The sequence below is a fragment of the Emydura macquarii genome, unplaced genomic scaffold (genome assembly GCF_026122565.2).
Source record: "Emydura macquarii macquarii isolate MOO-44397 ecotype Brisbane River unplaced genomic scaffold, CSIRO-AGI_Emac_v2 contig_3220, whole genome shotgun sequence".
Lineage (NCBI taxonomy): Eukaryota > Metazoa > Chordata > Testudines > Chelidae > Emydura > Emydura macquarii.
The window spans coordinates 2,831,217-2,846,026 of record NW_027133357.1 but is presented as its reverse complement, the minus strand read 5'-3'; the positions used below and the strand labels follow the sequence as shown (position 1 = coordinate 2,846,026).

Sequence of the window (14,810 nt, the reverse complement as noted above, 5' to 3'; positions counted from 1 at the left end):
GGTATGTAAGTACCTGTGTGGAGAGAAAATACCTGGCATTGAAGGGCTCTTTCATTTAAGAGAGAAAAGCAGAACAAGAACTGGTGGCTAAAAGCTAGAGCCAGACAAATTCTGCTTAGAAACAAAACACAAATGTTTAACCGGACGGGCGATAAACCATTGGACAGAGCTACCCAGGGACATGGCGGATTCTCCAGCGCTTGGACTCTTCAGATCCTGATGGGAGCCTTTCTGGCAGAGATGCTTTAGCCAAACACAGCTTATCGGGCTCAGTACAGTGGGAACTGGATGAAGTTCTTGGAGCTGTGCTACGCAGGCACAGGAGATGATCTAATGGTCTTAAGAAATCTCTGAAGATGCCTCTTACCCAGTTACTGACCCAGCCTGCGTAGTTTGGAAGAGCTAATAGATTCTCACCAACAAGTAGCCAAAAAAAAACCCCCCACCCCATATGAAACAGCACGAGAAACCCTATTTCTCCCCTCTACCCTAGCTGCACCAGTGCCCTCTTCTCATTTGCAGGGGCCAGAGGAACGAGAGGTTCACATGCACAGGTGTGAACAGACACCAGCTCGGAGCTGCACTAGCAAAGGGAGGTCACCCCGGCTCCCTGGAAATGACTCAGCCCAGGTTGCAGTCATAGCCCAGGATTACAGAGAGCAAGCCAAGGGCTCCAGGGCATTGCCACTCCCCGCCACGGGCCCAGCTCATTAGGTGGCAAACGGCCACGTGAGGGACACTCCCTGACAGAAGGGGCTGGGGGTCAGTCAGAATCGACAGCAATGGGCTGTGTGTCCTGGGCATCTGGAGGCCTGGGGCAGGGTCTCGGTTGTTCGCCCCGAATGGCAGGCTTAAGGAGCCACTTATTTCTGATACAGAGCCTCACTGCACAGATGCCGAGGGGTCCAAAACTGGGACTGGGATCAATTCTGTCTGGCTACGTGTGCCTCCTATCCAATCTCTCACTCGCCTTTGTCTGACGGTTATGCTAATTGATAGCATTAAAGATATTGCATTGGAGATCAGGGCCCCACCGTGCTGGGCACTGTGCTATCTAGGATTGAACATCCTGTTTTGCTAGCATCTCTCATTCAAAAACATCAATGGCCTGCATCACCTTTGGCCGTTGGGAGGGGCAAGGAGCGTTTTCCCCATGCTACAAATGGGGAAACTGAGGCACAGATGTACCATCACTTACCTCAGCTCCCTTGACTTAATATGTGAGCTGAGAAAAGAACCCAGTCTCCTGACTACACAGATACAGCTATGGGAAGCACCAACAACTGAAGAGTGCTGGGTCCCCATAGATGGATTCAGGGGGTTGAGGAGATGTTGCTGATGTTGATGTTTTACCTTACTCATTAGCTAAATGAGCAGTGTGTGTTTATTCCTGTAGATAAGTGGACCTGCCCGCAGCTCTCGGCATAGAACAATATTGACAGGGATATTTAATAAACCCAATGGGCCAAAACAAACAGAGTCTCCCAAACCCTCCAAACTGCATTTCTCCCTTCCCCTCCACACTGCCTTATTCAATCTCCCCAGAGAAACCTAACGAGGAACCAGGCCCTGAAGCACGTCCTGAACGTCGCCAAACCCAGACTCTGCAAACCCAGGGGCCAGGCTGGGCGTTTCGTCACGGCCTGCCACCAAAACCTGCGCTTTTCAGCTGTCCGGATACAACTGCCTCTACCAAGAGCCGCTGTCCCAGGATCACATGCAGCGCAAGATGGGTCGGCTGGCACAGGGCTGGGTGGAGATTGGATTGGAGCCCGGCAGGGTATAAATTCCTCTGGGGTGCACACAACCGGCATGCTCCAAGCGCTGCCAATGACAGAATGAGCCGCTACCAGGCAGCTCTCTCCAGCTCCACAGCTCTGGAAGTCGGCATGGCTCTCTTGAAGCCAATGATGCTGGGCTGATCTACACCAGGCCCCTCTAATGTGGGTGGGGCTCCAGTGGGCAATTCTGCTGCCATCTCGACCACAGCTCCGGCCGACGCTGGGAGAGCTCGCAGGGCCCCGAGTTTGGGTGTGGCTTGGAAAGGCATGCAGGGCTTCAGGGTGCTTATTCAAAGCACCCCCAAACCTTTCAACCCTTCTGCCTGGCTGGAAGTGCACTCAGAATAGACCTGCCTGGGGTCTCTCCGTACTTCTGGGTTGGTGCAAACAAGCAGCTCGACCCAGCACCAGCGTTCCCGAACGCTCAGCGCCAGCCCCGCCTTAGAAACGGGCACCACCTCCGGGGCTGCCTCTTACTTTTCCTAAGCTGGTCTTTACCGAGCACTAGCAAGGCATCTGCCTGGGCTAGCCCTCCCTCACCGGAGCCCAGCTATCACCCCCTGGACTCTGCCTCCATCAATAAGGAATAGCACACGCCAGGGTGCATGCAGCAGACATGTACAATTACATGCATGTTGCTCTACTGCCACCTAGGGCCACGTGGGGTAATGGCCGAGGGAAGGGGGAGCAGCATCGTCTAGTGGTCCAAGCAAAGATCTGAGAGGAGGTTGGGGTTTTATTCTCCAGCCTGCCAGTGACTCGCAGTCTGACTGCCCCTCTGTGCCTCAGTTTCCCTGTTTAATGACGAGAATGACACTGACCCACCTCACGAGGCATGTGAAGGTTAGTTCGTTAACGTGCGCAATGGGCTTCGAGAGCCTTGGCGGGAAGGTTCCACTGAGGGGCCGCGAGCCAGACAGGAATCCCTGCTGTTGTACGTACTGCACAGGAAACGAAGCACGGGTCTGGGACTTTGAAGCTACTGCCTGCCCTGTGCCTTAGCCCTGGGCTGGAACCGTCACCCCTAGACAAGGAACACGGGAACTCAGTCTCTCTGAGACACCTCAGCTGAGCTGCCAGCAACTCATCTCACACAGCCCCTGGCCAGCCATCAGCTGGTCACCAGCCCCATGGGCTGCATTCCAGCTGAACCACCTGTTCCCACTTCCGTTAATGGGTCGTAAGGCACCCACAGGTGTTCACAAAGCACCGGCAGGGCACACGCATGGTCTACCGCTAGGATACAACGTCACCAACGCTTGCAGTTTTATTGCTAGTCTCAGGACACAAGGACATAGCAGGCCTCTCCTCCTTCAGAGCCTCCGGCAGGACCTAGGCCAGCACCCACAGGCCAGCCTCTGTTAACAGCCCCCAAGTAACAAGGCAGTATCAGAACCTCCTTTTCCCAAGCAGGCAGCTCACGCTGTCAGCTAGAGGCTGAGATCTGCTCTCCCCCAAAGGACAGCCAACAGCTAAACTGGGCCTCTCCTTTTCACATCCTCCGTCCAGGCCTGACTTGCTCCCCAGGTGGGATAGGACACACAGCACGGCTGCTCTAACTCAGAGCAGCAGCAGTTCCTTAACCCTCAACTGGCCAGTGAAAAGTTTATCCGTGCACACGCACGCACACACACACACACACCCCATCACACTCTTGTTTTCACTTGAGTTAGCGGATTGCCAGTTGACTTAAGTTTGCTAATACCTTTGCAAATGCGAATTGGATGCTCCAGAGATGTTTTTTCCAGCACAGGGGCTGCAGTTTCCCTGCACTCTGTCCCCTAGGCTTTGCCTGGACTGGTTAGACCGCGTTAGCTAACTCTGTCCCAACTTCCAGTGTAGACAGGGACGTGAAGATGTTAGCATGTGCTCGCTCGTGTAGGGGAAGCCTGGGGCCCAGCCATTTCCCAGGAAGCCTCCAGAGCAGGGCTGGGCTGTTTTTGAATTTAACCCCAGGGTTTCTCATGGCATTGAAAATAAGCTGTTCTCTTAATTATTTGATTGGGCCCATGAATAAAGGGAACCTAAACACACCCTATCCCTAGGGGTGCTTTCCCACCACTGATTGCTTTCCCAGCTGCTCAGGGCAGGAAGGGGAAGGGCTGCCAGGAGGGTGGGACAGACCACATTTTCCCAGCTGTCACCTGATAACAGATCCTAATCAGGTCTCTCCCGTGCTCCCCCATGGAGGGTGTTATCTCTCCAGCACAAAGGGCTAGATGCTGCCACTGGGCCGCACAGTCTCTCATGTCAGCCTGTGTCAGGAAGTGAAAGCAGGCGTAAGGCCCAGATCGTCCAAGGTATTTAGGTGCCTAGCGCCTAATGGGCCTAAGTGTCCACATAGGGCATTGCTCAGGGGCACAGGAACCCCCGGGCCCAATGGGTTAGAGTCACTGCAGGCTGATGCTGGTTCCTGTTGATGTGTAGCGAGGAGTAGGGGAGGAAGCCCAGCTGTGATGCCAACCTAGGACCAATTCCCCTCTGCCTGACAGCCCCTCCCCGCAGGCCAGCTTGCAGCCTGATTCCTCACGGGAGGGCAAAGACTAGGGTTGCAGTAAATGCATCCCCTCGTCCGGCCAGCCACTGAGCGAACTGCTCCTGATGGATCCGCCAAAGCGCTGAGCTGGGGACAAGTCACAGGAGCAGCAATGTGGATGGGGACATCACGTTTGACGGATAAACGGTGACAGTTATTCACCCAGCTCATCCAACGACACCTTTCCACACCAGCCAGCATCTGCTTAGAGCATCTATTCCCCCCCAACCAACCACAGGCAGTGTCCGCCTCACCATGGGATGAAATGAACTGAATAAAACATGAACCCACGCAGGCCTCAGCCACAAACTCGCTCCAACCCTGGGCCCAGCCCTGCCCAGTCCCCTTCACTGTTCTACTGCATTTTAAATTCTTGCTGGCTCCTTACTACCTGCTTTGCGGCCTGACTGTGTTCCTTTAAAATCACTGGCACAATGCACATTGGCTCCGGTGGATGCAACATCAGGCCTTTGTCCAATATTCTCTGTGATAGAGACTCTGCCTGTGGGATTTCCAGCCCACGCAAAGCAAGACGTGCTGGAAATCTCACCACAGCACCTAATCACCATGGGAAATTTCCAGCCGGATCTTTCAGACCTAACATTTCAAATCAGTATCCTGACTTCTGGACGCGTAGCCATTACATGGGCAGGAGTCACCAGGGGGTGCCACTGCAGAAGATCTTGCTCAGTGTGTTTTTCTAACCCCAAGTTCGATTGTGGAGAAATGCATATTGCCAGATGGGACGCAGTTCAGTTTAGAAGAAGTTGAGCAGGTCTGTACTGCCTGAATCTCTGACCAAGAATCATTCTTATCTGCAGCGGCTGCCTACAAGTTCTCCCCACACAAACCAGCCAAAATTGCCAGGTGCCAAAACTTTACAGGATGCCACAGCATGAGTTTCAGCTTCAAGAGCATAAGCCTCTCTGCTTGCCTTCCTGGGTCTTGTTCCACCAGGCTGGGCCCACTAAACGCTCCTTTGGGCCACCCAGACTCGATCTCAACTGGTCTCTGAGACCCTGACTCTTTTGACTGTTTCCTAATGCACATACCAGGGCAAGTCTGTTTAACCGAAATCAAATGGCCCATCGAGCCCATAACGAGATCCCATCTCAGCCACTGGTGCTCTGGGGAGGTCAAGGAACAGTCTATAACGCACCCAGCCAATTACAAACTGGTGTTTGGAGGGGAATGCACGTTCATTGTTAGATTTGTGTGCTGCAGGTGGAAGGACACTGGCCAGGGAGGGGATGTTGGGGCACTTGGCCCTTCTACCCCAGCTGGGGCACCAGAAAGAGGCGTTCTGGGGCCAGCTGAAGGGGTGGTGGTTGCACAAGGGTCCAGAGTGTGCCGTGGGACAGAGAGCCAGGCGGCAACGCTGAGTCGCCATGGAGACGGCACGGCGACCTGGACCATGCATGCTGCCACACCACGTTGTCCCAGCCCAGCCAGGGCTCCAGGCAGGCCTGGAGTTTGGGGCTGTCCCACCAGTCTGGGGGTGGGTAGCAGCCACAGGACACTCTTCCTCTCTCACACGCCTGCTCCACGCCTGCCCTATGGAACTGAGGGAGAGTCCAGCCCAGCACCTCTGAATGCTGGGATCTGTTCCCAGCCAGGCCACAATCCCCTGTGCTCCAATACTAAGGTGATGGGCTCTGGTACAGGAGCCCAGCTAGATAGACACAGGCAGGGGAAAGTGGGCTACAGGATAAATTACTTAGTTACTGAGATGCTGCTGCTTCCCCTTCTGGCTGGGCCGACTCAGGATAGCTGCCCAGGTTTTTAGAGCAAATCCATTAATAAACGCTCTGGCTCCCAAACCCTTCAACGCACTGGGTTCCAATTCCTCCAATGCAGAGGGAGTTGCCCTGCAGCTGGCTCCATCGCTCTCTGGTCCAAGCTTTGTGGACACACAGGGCACCTTGAGTGAGGTGTTGTAACCAAAGGAAAAGGCCCAGCCTTGAGTTTCAGTGAGATACCAGCTCCTTCTACTGGGCGAGCCAGGAAATTGCACCCGAAATACAAACAAAGGCTTGGCTGGTTCCGATTCCGCCCTCCTTAATATCCATACCTAACGAATGCAAATAAATAGCTGGAGCAGCCATTTCCCAGGCCCCTGTGCTGGCTTTGTTCCCGCCAATGCCTCTTCAGTGCAGATAGACAGGCTGTTGCCTGCTGGTGCAGATTCTCCATCTGTGGCCCTGCTGCTCCGGTGGGAGGCGCATGGCCAGATAGACACAACATACTGACCCTCCCCGCCACGCCGCTGGGGGAGATGGAGTCCAACCCTAGGATGTTTCATTCGTCAATTCCTTATCAGTGCCTGGCAGGACTTCCCAGCAGCTTGGGCCTGGGAAATCCAGGGGCTGCTCCTAATTTTTTATCCCGGTGCAAGAGGGTCATCGGGCCCCCTAGCTCCTGGGTCCATGCACTGTAAATCCCATACTACGCTTCCCCCTGAAACAGATCTCAGAGGTTGTGGCTCCATCACACTCCAGCCAAGCCCCCGTGAGCCATCTGGCCTCGGAATGGCCATCCTGGGGGAAGAGGCAGGAGCCTATAACTTACTGGGGCTATTTCAAACAAGACAGAACCAAGCACTAGGAAACTGTCCTGCCCTGAGCCCTGGGGAATGGCCAGGCTGGAACTTACAGGCCTTTTTCATTGCTAACCCCTATGGAAAATACAAGAGCCCTGGCCACTCCTGGCTCAGCGCACAGAGCCATTGGCACTCTTCCTGTGCAACGCTCTAGGATTTTTAATCAGGGCAATTCCTCTTGCAGTTTCCCTGGAAGGGGATTCCCTTCTGGTACGCTGAGGCCCCTCTCCCACCCTCGGCATTCTGGGATACTGACTGGCTCTTAGTTCTTGTGTTACACTGAGCAAATCAGCAGGGAGCTTGTGTTTCTTCCTCCTGCTAATGTGGGATCCATTAGCTCTTTGTGTGCCAGCTGCACTGCTGTCTGGGAAATCTCCCACTGCTCCCAGTACGGGTTTGGCTCTCCCAGGGATATCAGCGCGAGTGCAGCTGGATTTATTACTGCTCTGCCATCCAGGCCTGCTCTGACAATGAGGCCGGTGGGTTGGTCCAGGGGCTGTTAGCACCGCAAACCACTACTTGTCCCTGAGCGCTGCAGAGGCAGGGTGCTTAGCCCCTGGTGGGGAAGGAGCAAGCGCATGGCGGCGCTGTCCATCTCTGCAGCTCCGGTGTCCCTGTCTGGGTCTCTTGTACCACAAAGATCCCACGAAGCAGGTCAAGTTTAGGACACAGTGTGCTTCCAGCAGCAGAGAAAGTGGGTAGTTGGTGCCCCTGCCCCGGTGATCATAGCGCTGTGGCAGTGGGGTGAGAGGCTGGCGGACAGGGGGTGAGAGGCTGGCAGAGAGGGGGCGAGAGGCTGGCGGAGAACTTGCAGGAGCGCTGGCGGGATTCGCAGCGGAACCGCCCAGCTCCTTTGACCTGGGAACCAAAGCGCCGGCAACTCCCATCTCAAGGCAAGTGACACAGCAACTGCAGGGCGAGCTTCTGTGTGGCTGACACGCAGCGCAGGGACGAATCGCAGCGCAGACCCAGCACCCCGAGGCGCTGGGGTGGGACAGGGAGAACGGCACAGGCTGTGGAAGGGGCCGGGGAAAATCTGGCTGGTTCCAGCCCTTCACTTCCCCACCTTCCCCAGGGGATGGGCCAACAAGCTGTTGCTCCTGCTTTAAAAGAGCCCTCCCCAGAGCTGGGCGCCAAAATGGGTGAGGATCGGATGTCCCCCCAGCAACAGATGCTGCTGTGTCTGTCACCTACTCCCTTCTCTCGCCGGGTCCCATCTGGCCTTGCACTCACAGCCTCAAACTGTGGCCGGAAATACCTTTTTCCTGTTCGCTGGGCTGCAGCGCAGGGCTGAAGCAGGAAAAACCTTGCATCTCAGCAGGTTATTTATAACCCGTCTCTCAGCGACTGGGGCCTGCTCCTCTGACCCGGCCAGGCCAGAATTAGCCATGCTGACCCAGCTAAATGCTGCTTTTGTCCTGGGCTGCTGGAGTCCCCCCGGGCAGGCCTGGTTAGCCAGGCACAGCTGCTCCCTGACGCAGCACTGAGATCGGCAGAGGCCAGGAATCAGCTGGCTGTGTCAGCGTGCAGCATCAGGGTGACAGAAGCCATCTAAAGCGCACTCATATGCCCGTGGGCCCCATTCACCCCTGGGGAACGCTGGGGATTTCAGCAGGGTCACACCAGGGGTAGATTGTCCCTTCTGCTTGAGCTCTGGGTCCTCCTCCTCTATTTCCAGGTATCCCTCCTGCTCCAGTCCCCCCATACAGCCCCACCCACCTTCACAAGCTCCCGAGTGGCCCTTGCGTGGCCAGACCCATCCCACTGGCTGGTCCCCTGCCACCAGCAGCCCACGCGAGATCCCACCACATCCTGCCTTTCCTTCCTGCCCCTGCTGCCTCCTGCACATCCTTTTTCAGCCCCCCTTTGCACCCCCATCCCTTCTTGATACCCTTCCCCTCCTTTACGCCACGTTTTCCAGGCGCCTGAGCAATTCTGGCCATTTCCACACAGCACTGAACTCCTGCAGCTGTTCAGGAACAGGGCTGGCCTCTCAAATGACCATGTGAGCTGTGTGCCTCTGTCCTTGTCCTGCCCCATCGCCTCCCCCACCTGTCCTATCTTCACCTCCTGTTGTTCTCATGGCCTGTAAGCTCTATGGGGCAGGGACTCCATGGTTCCTGCCCTCTCCAGGGCCATGCACCTCTGCAGGCACTATTTATTTCAGATGGTGCATAACTGACTTGTGGAATTCACTGCCACTGGATACCACTGAGGCCAAGAACTCTGCAGGAATCAAAGAGGGATTGATAATGAGAACAGCCCCCCCTACATTATGGGTTAAAAAATAGGACTATAACCCTCCTGCTTCAGGGCCTGAGCCACCCTCTAACTGACAGGGTCAGGAAGAAACTCCTCTCTGAGCAGGCTGTTCCATAATTGTCCCCTTGGGGGGCCTTGCAGCTTCCTCTGAAACAGCTGGTGCTGGGCATTGTCAGAGCTAGGATACCAGGCTAGATGGCCCCTGGTCTGGCCAGGCCTGTGTTCCGGGTCCGACCTGCTCTCCTAGTAAAGTTTACAGAGAACCAGGCCTAAAAATAAAGGCCAGGCCGAGCCTAGACCAACCAAGGAAAGTCTCCATCTCAGGCAGGCTGTGGCACCAGAACACAGCCCACTGCATTCCAGGGCACAAGCCATGAATAGAACCCACGCCTGCCCTGCCGCCAGGCCGTTGCATTTGCCACACGCCCATGCTTCCTGCCCCCCAACTCTCCAACTGCGCCCCTGCACTCCTCCCACTCGTGGGTCGCCCCGCTGTGGCGAGATGCAGCCGGAACGCACCGCAGGCCCCAACTGGCAAAGCGGGCGGGGCGGGGGAGCTGAGCTGCTGGCTCAGTCCAGAGCCTCTTCTGGCCGAATCATGAGCAGAGACTGGAGGCCTCCAAGGGCCCAGAATGAGTTCTGCAGAAGGCAGGACAGACCCTTGCCCTCTAGGCACCTTGGCATCTTCACGGCAGTGCTGATCCCAGCGGCTCAGAGGCCTGCTCTCCCCCCCCCCCAGCAATCTGGCTAAAGGTCTGTCGCTCTAGCCCTGCTCAGCTGGGCCTCTGGAGGGGAATCTGGGATGCCTTGTAACCTACGATCACCCTTTGCTGTGACTTTCTGCCTGACCTCCTGCCCTGGCACCCTCTGCTCCTGCTGCCCAGTGTGTCAGCCAGGCAGGCAGCCGACATCCCAGCAGGACTGCTGGAAGCGGAGCCCAGGGTCTCCACCTCCTGGGCTCTAGCCAGTGGCCCACAGACGGAAGCTGGTCTCTGCAGATCTTGCAAAACACAAAACCGCCACATGCTGCTCCTGCAGATCCCAGGGCTGGGCACGACTTCGGGGGGCTGGGGGATCTCGGTGCAGGCCAACAAGCTGCTTTCCCTTCATTGAGAGGCTCTGTGGTCAGCCGGCTCCGGTGTCGTCCCCCATAGTGTATCCAGTTACTCAGCGTTCTGGGAAATGACTCAGCCCATCAGAGTGCTGTAAGCTGAGAGAACCATTCCCAGTACACCCAGAAACAGCAGCTCCCCACCAGTCAGCATCTCTGAGATCACCCAAAGTGACACACCAGGAGCAGCCGGGATTCCCTGTAGGGAGCCCAGCTGGGGGATGGAGGATGATTTCGGGCCTCAGTTTCCCCCGCTGTAAGATGGGGGGTGATAATATGGACCACATCCCAACACAGGGTGGGGCGTAAGGGCAAATGTGGGCGGCAGGGAAATGACATAAAAAGCGCCCTTCTGACATGGATAGCGGCCTGTTAACCCAGCAGGCCAGCAGCAGGAGGAAGGATGTGCTCCTGGTTGAGGCCAGGCAAGGTCCTGGGCGGAGAGAGTCACTGCAGAGGCGTTACAGGGCAGGAAATGACACGCCTGGGGTTGAATGGGTGATGTGGTTAGGTTGTTTGCGGGGGCGGTGGTCTCAGCCAGCAGCACCCCAGGGCATTGTCAAGCTCTGTACTGTCCAGTGCAAGAGAGGCGCAGATTGCTACTGACATTCTGGCCCCTGCTCATTGGGGGTCCGTGCCGGGAACTCCATGTTTAAAGCAAGATGGCATTAAAGGAAGCTAAAGCCCACACGCCCCTTTCCTGCTGTTCCTTAGCCACATGCAATCGCTGTACCTGCCCCAGAGGTGAATGGAAGGGGGAGGCATCCAGCAGACAGACAATTTCTGCATTTCAATGAGATCCGCATCAGAAGGTCTGAGCACCCCTGGTACTCCACGTCTGCATCATCAGGCATGCCAGGGCGTTAATAATCCCACATCTAGAACTTACAGGATGCTTGGCCCACAGGCCCTGCCTGGGATCTCAGGGTGATGCCTGGCGCAGACTAAACCTCCCCATCCAAATGCCCTAGGGGTGCCAGAGATACATCACGAACGAAGCACCTAGCCTTGGTAAGCATGGGTGGGCTGGGGACAAACGGCACCAAACCAATGGCAACGTCCCCAGCCATTAACGTCTGCAGACGCGTGACGAGCAAACCACTGCAGCGGTGATATGGATCGAGTGCCGGATGGGCAGCAAAGGGCACCCTGAGCAGAGCGGGTGCCCACCCACGGCTGGCCTCTCAGTGAGCGGGAAAAGGCTGCACCTTGGCAGCACTTTTCACCCGCGTTTTGCAAACACGCAGGCGCTGAATCTCCCGCCCCCTTCTGGCAGGAGGGCATGCCCGATACCCGGGCCTGCATTTTACAGATGGGGAAATTGGGCAGGGAAAGGCTTGGGCCGACATTTTCAGACATGGCCAGTGATTCTGGGTGCCTCCATTTCTGCGTAGCCAACCTGCAACACCTTCGGAGAGGAAACATCAACTGGCGGCTAGGGTGCTGAGTGGGGAGTTGGGAGAGCGGGGACCTTTTCTGCTGCGATCGTGTGCGAGTCACTGCCGCTGCTGTGCCTCAGTTTCCTCTTGCCTGTCTTTATCTATTTGCATTGTGAGCTCTTTGGGGCAGGGACCATCTCTCACTCTGTGCAGCGCCCAGCACGATGGGGCCCTGATACCAGCCTTTGCTTGCAAGTCTAAGACAAATCATTTATCATTAACAATTGTTGCCTACGTGACTTGACCAAGGTCACAGAGCAGGTGAGAGGCAGAACCCAGGAGTCCTGCCCCTCCCAGTCTCCTGCTATAGCACACGCCCTCCACGGTGACCGGCATTAGCTCTGCCCTCCAATCTGTCTCAGCTTCCCAGGACTAAGAACGCCACCTATTGAGTCCAGTTCCCACTTCCCCCAGTGAAAATCCCCTCCTCTGCCTGCTAGGCTAACTTCCCAGCATATGACGTATCCCCTGTGGTGTACCAGGAACATGACTGGCCCAGTCGGGAACACACACTGTAGAGTCGCATAGTAACACTGGGAACCTCCAGAGCAAGCCAGGCGGTGGGGCTGCCCCCCCCCCATGCCACACCCTGTCTGTCGGAGCTCAGGAAAGGCCCTGCCCGGAGAGAGGTGCCTCCATAGCACCAGGCTGGAAGCCGCAGGGCTTGGGAAGTTTCTCACTGCTCAGTTCCCGTCTCGTGTTCACCCCGGGTCTGCTGATCCCCGCGTCCCAGACACAGCACGCGCCTCGGGCAAGGTCACTTGGCCCCCACGGCCTCCCGGGGAAGGCAGACGAGAGGTGCCAGGTCAAAGCGGGGGGGAGATGAGCGGTGTGGGCCCCAGGGCCTGCTCCGCGCGGTGACAGGACCATGCAGCTGGCTGTGCGTCAGGGCACGCGGGGGCTCTCGGTGGGTCTGGGCAGTCACCCAATACGACCCTACCCCCACCGACACCCGGGCACACCCAGGCGGCTCCAGTGGAGCTCCGCCGGATTCAAACTGCAGCCCCTGGGAGCAGGCTGGCCCCGGGCCTTTCGCCACAGGGCTTCCTTGCTGAGAACAGCTCCCCGGTGGGCCACCCCGTCTGCCGGAGGGGCAAGGTGTGGGCATGGGATAGCACCGAGGGCAGCGCCAGCAGGAACATGCCGTACAGCAGAGAGCTCCTCCCCCGTCATCTCCAGGCAGCTATAAACCCAGGCTGCAGGGGCTTCCCCCGACCCGCCTGACATCCCTTCGGGATCTCCTCCCCCCCCGCTCGCCCCACTGGGCACCAGCGCCGCCAGACTGGCAGTGGGGAAATCAAACCCCCGCAGCCCCCCTGGCTTCAAACGGCAGCCCGAGCCGCAGCACTCACCGTGCGACGCCCCGGTCACCGCCTCACCCTCACGCCCCCCGGAGACGGCCGTTCATCGTCAGCTCCCCCTGCGAGTTCCTCCCGGGGCCCCCCGTCTCGCTGCCAGCCCCCCGCCGGCATGGAGGCTCCCAGCCTCTCGGCTCCAGCTGGTGACTAAAGCAACTGCCGGCTTTGCCTTTCACTTCACAATGGGAACAGCAGCAGCATCCTGAACAAAGTGTCTGTCCCCCGAGACCGTCCGTCGGCGGGGAGGGGGAGTCACGTGGGCCCGCGCCCCTCAGGCACACGCCAGCTCTTTATGCTGCTGGCTGAAGGGAGGGTGCCAGGCGGCTGTTGTGACGCCACACACACACACACACACACACACACACACACACAGACACACGGGCGCGCGGTTTCCGATGATGCTTTCTCAGTGCCAGTTTACCCCACACGTCGATGTGGGCGGAGGCATCCCTACTGGTTGCCAGACTCTCTCATTGCAGAGCTCTGGCCCAGCTCTCGCTAACCCTTTCCTTCCCAGGCCTGCCTCCTGACAGAGCCGTCGCAGGCGCTGATCCTGCCAAGCCGTTGCTCCCGGCTCTGTCCGGAGCAGGCAGGAAACCCCTTCAGTTCTTAGCTTCCTTCAGTTAAGGGCAACCCCGCCAATTGTCTTTCAGAGCAGGGTGTGTGTCATAGTTCACGGGACCCGGGCCAGAGCAGCCAGGAAGTCCTGGGTTCTAGCGCGGTCTCTGAGAGGGGAGCGTGACCTAATGCTTAGAGCAGGGCTCTGGGAGGGGAGTGTTTAGGAGAGGGGGTGGGGAAACAGGACTCCTGGGTTCTGTTCCTGGCTCTGCCATCGACTCACTCAGTGGCCTTGGTCAAGTCACTTCTCCCGGAACTGCCGGCTGCAAACATTCAAAAACTCACGACTTGAACCCCAGAACCTCACACGTTTTCTTTTGAAAGATTAAATCATTTTTAACACCTGCCTGTTGATTTTACACCACCCCATTCCCCGTGCCTCGCCCATGCATGGGGGGCAGTCACCTGTCACCAACTCACCTCCACATTGCGTGGGGGACAGTCACAACGTCAGCAGCTCTCACAAATCGACTGGGGGAGGGGATTTGGGCCCCCCACCGCAGGAGCGCTCCCTAGCGGACCCAGTTGAGATCAGGCCCCTGTTGTGCTCGGCGCTGTACAAACACAGAGCCGGAGACAGTGAAAACCTGGCAGTGGGTTTGGGATGGGGAAGCTGGAACTGAGATCCACCAAACCCCTCCCATCTAGAAGCCTCCAAAGATCCATTAGACGGGAACAGTTTTAGTCCCTGTTGCATTGGACCAGATTCACACGAGCGTCCTACAAGCCAAGGGCTCATTAGTGATGCCCTGGGGCAGCCAATCCCCACCAGTGCCAAGGTAACACCTTGAGGAATGATGCTTGTTTTATTAAATCCAGTCCTGCCCTTCATGTAGCTGGCACAGGCAGGGCCAACCCTCTCTGCTCTGTCTCAAACACAGGCTCTAGTGAGCACACCCTGTTCTTAAAGGGACAGCTCCCGGTAACGGAGCCCACAAAGTACAAATGCAACTGTAAGGGAGACAGGGGCACCACACCACAGTTCATCTGGAAATAATTTTGCAACATGGAATCATTGCAACAATTGCCCCGGTGCCCGTACGCCAGGGGTTTTCAAACTGGGGGTTGTGACCCCTCAGGGGGTCACCTGAGTGTTATAGCAGGGT

At 57.0% G+C, this 14,810-nt stretch overlaps 1 protein-coding gene across 1 annotated transcript in view; it reads right to left on the bottom strand.

Annotated features, from left to right (window-relative positions):
* Nucleotides 1–13,135, bottom strand: part of NAV1 (neuron navigator 1) — a 255,063-nt gene extending 241,928 nt beyond the window's left edge. Inside the window, exon 1 of the mRNA XM_067531847.1 lies at nt 13,081–13,135. The gene's annotated coding sequence lies outside the window, so the exon portion shown is untranslated. The remainder of the gene's footprint in view (nt 1–13,080) is intronic.
* Between the last annotated feature and the right edge of the window lie 1,675 nt (nt 13,136–14,810).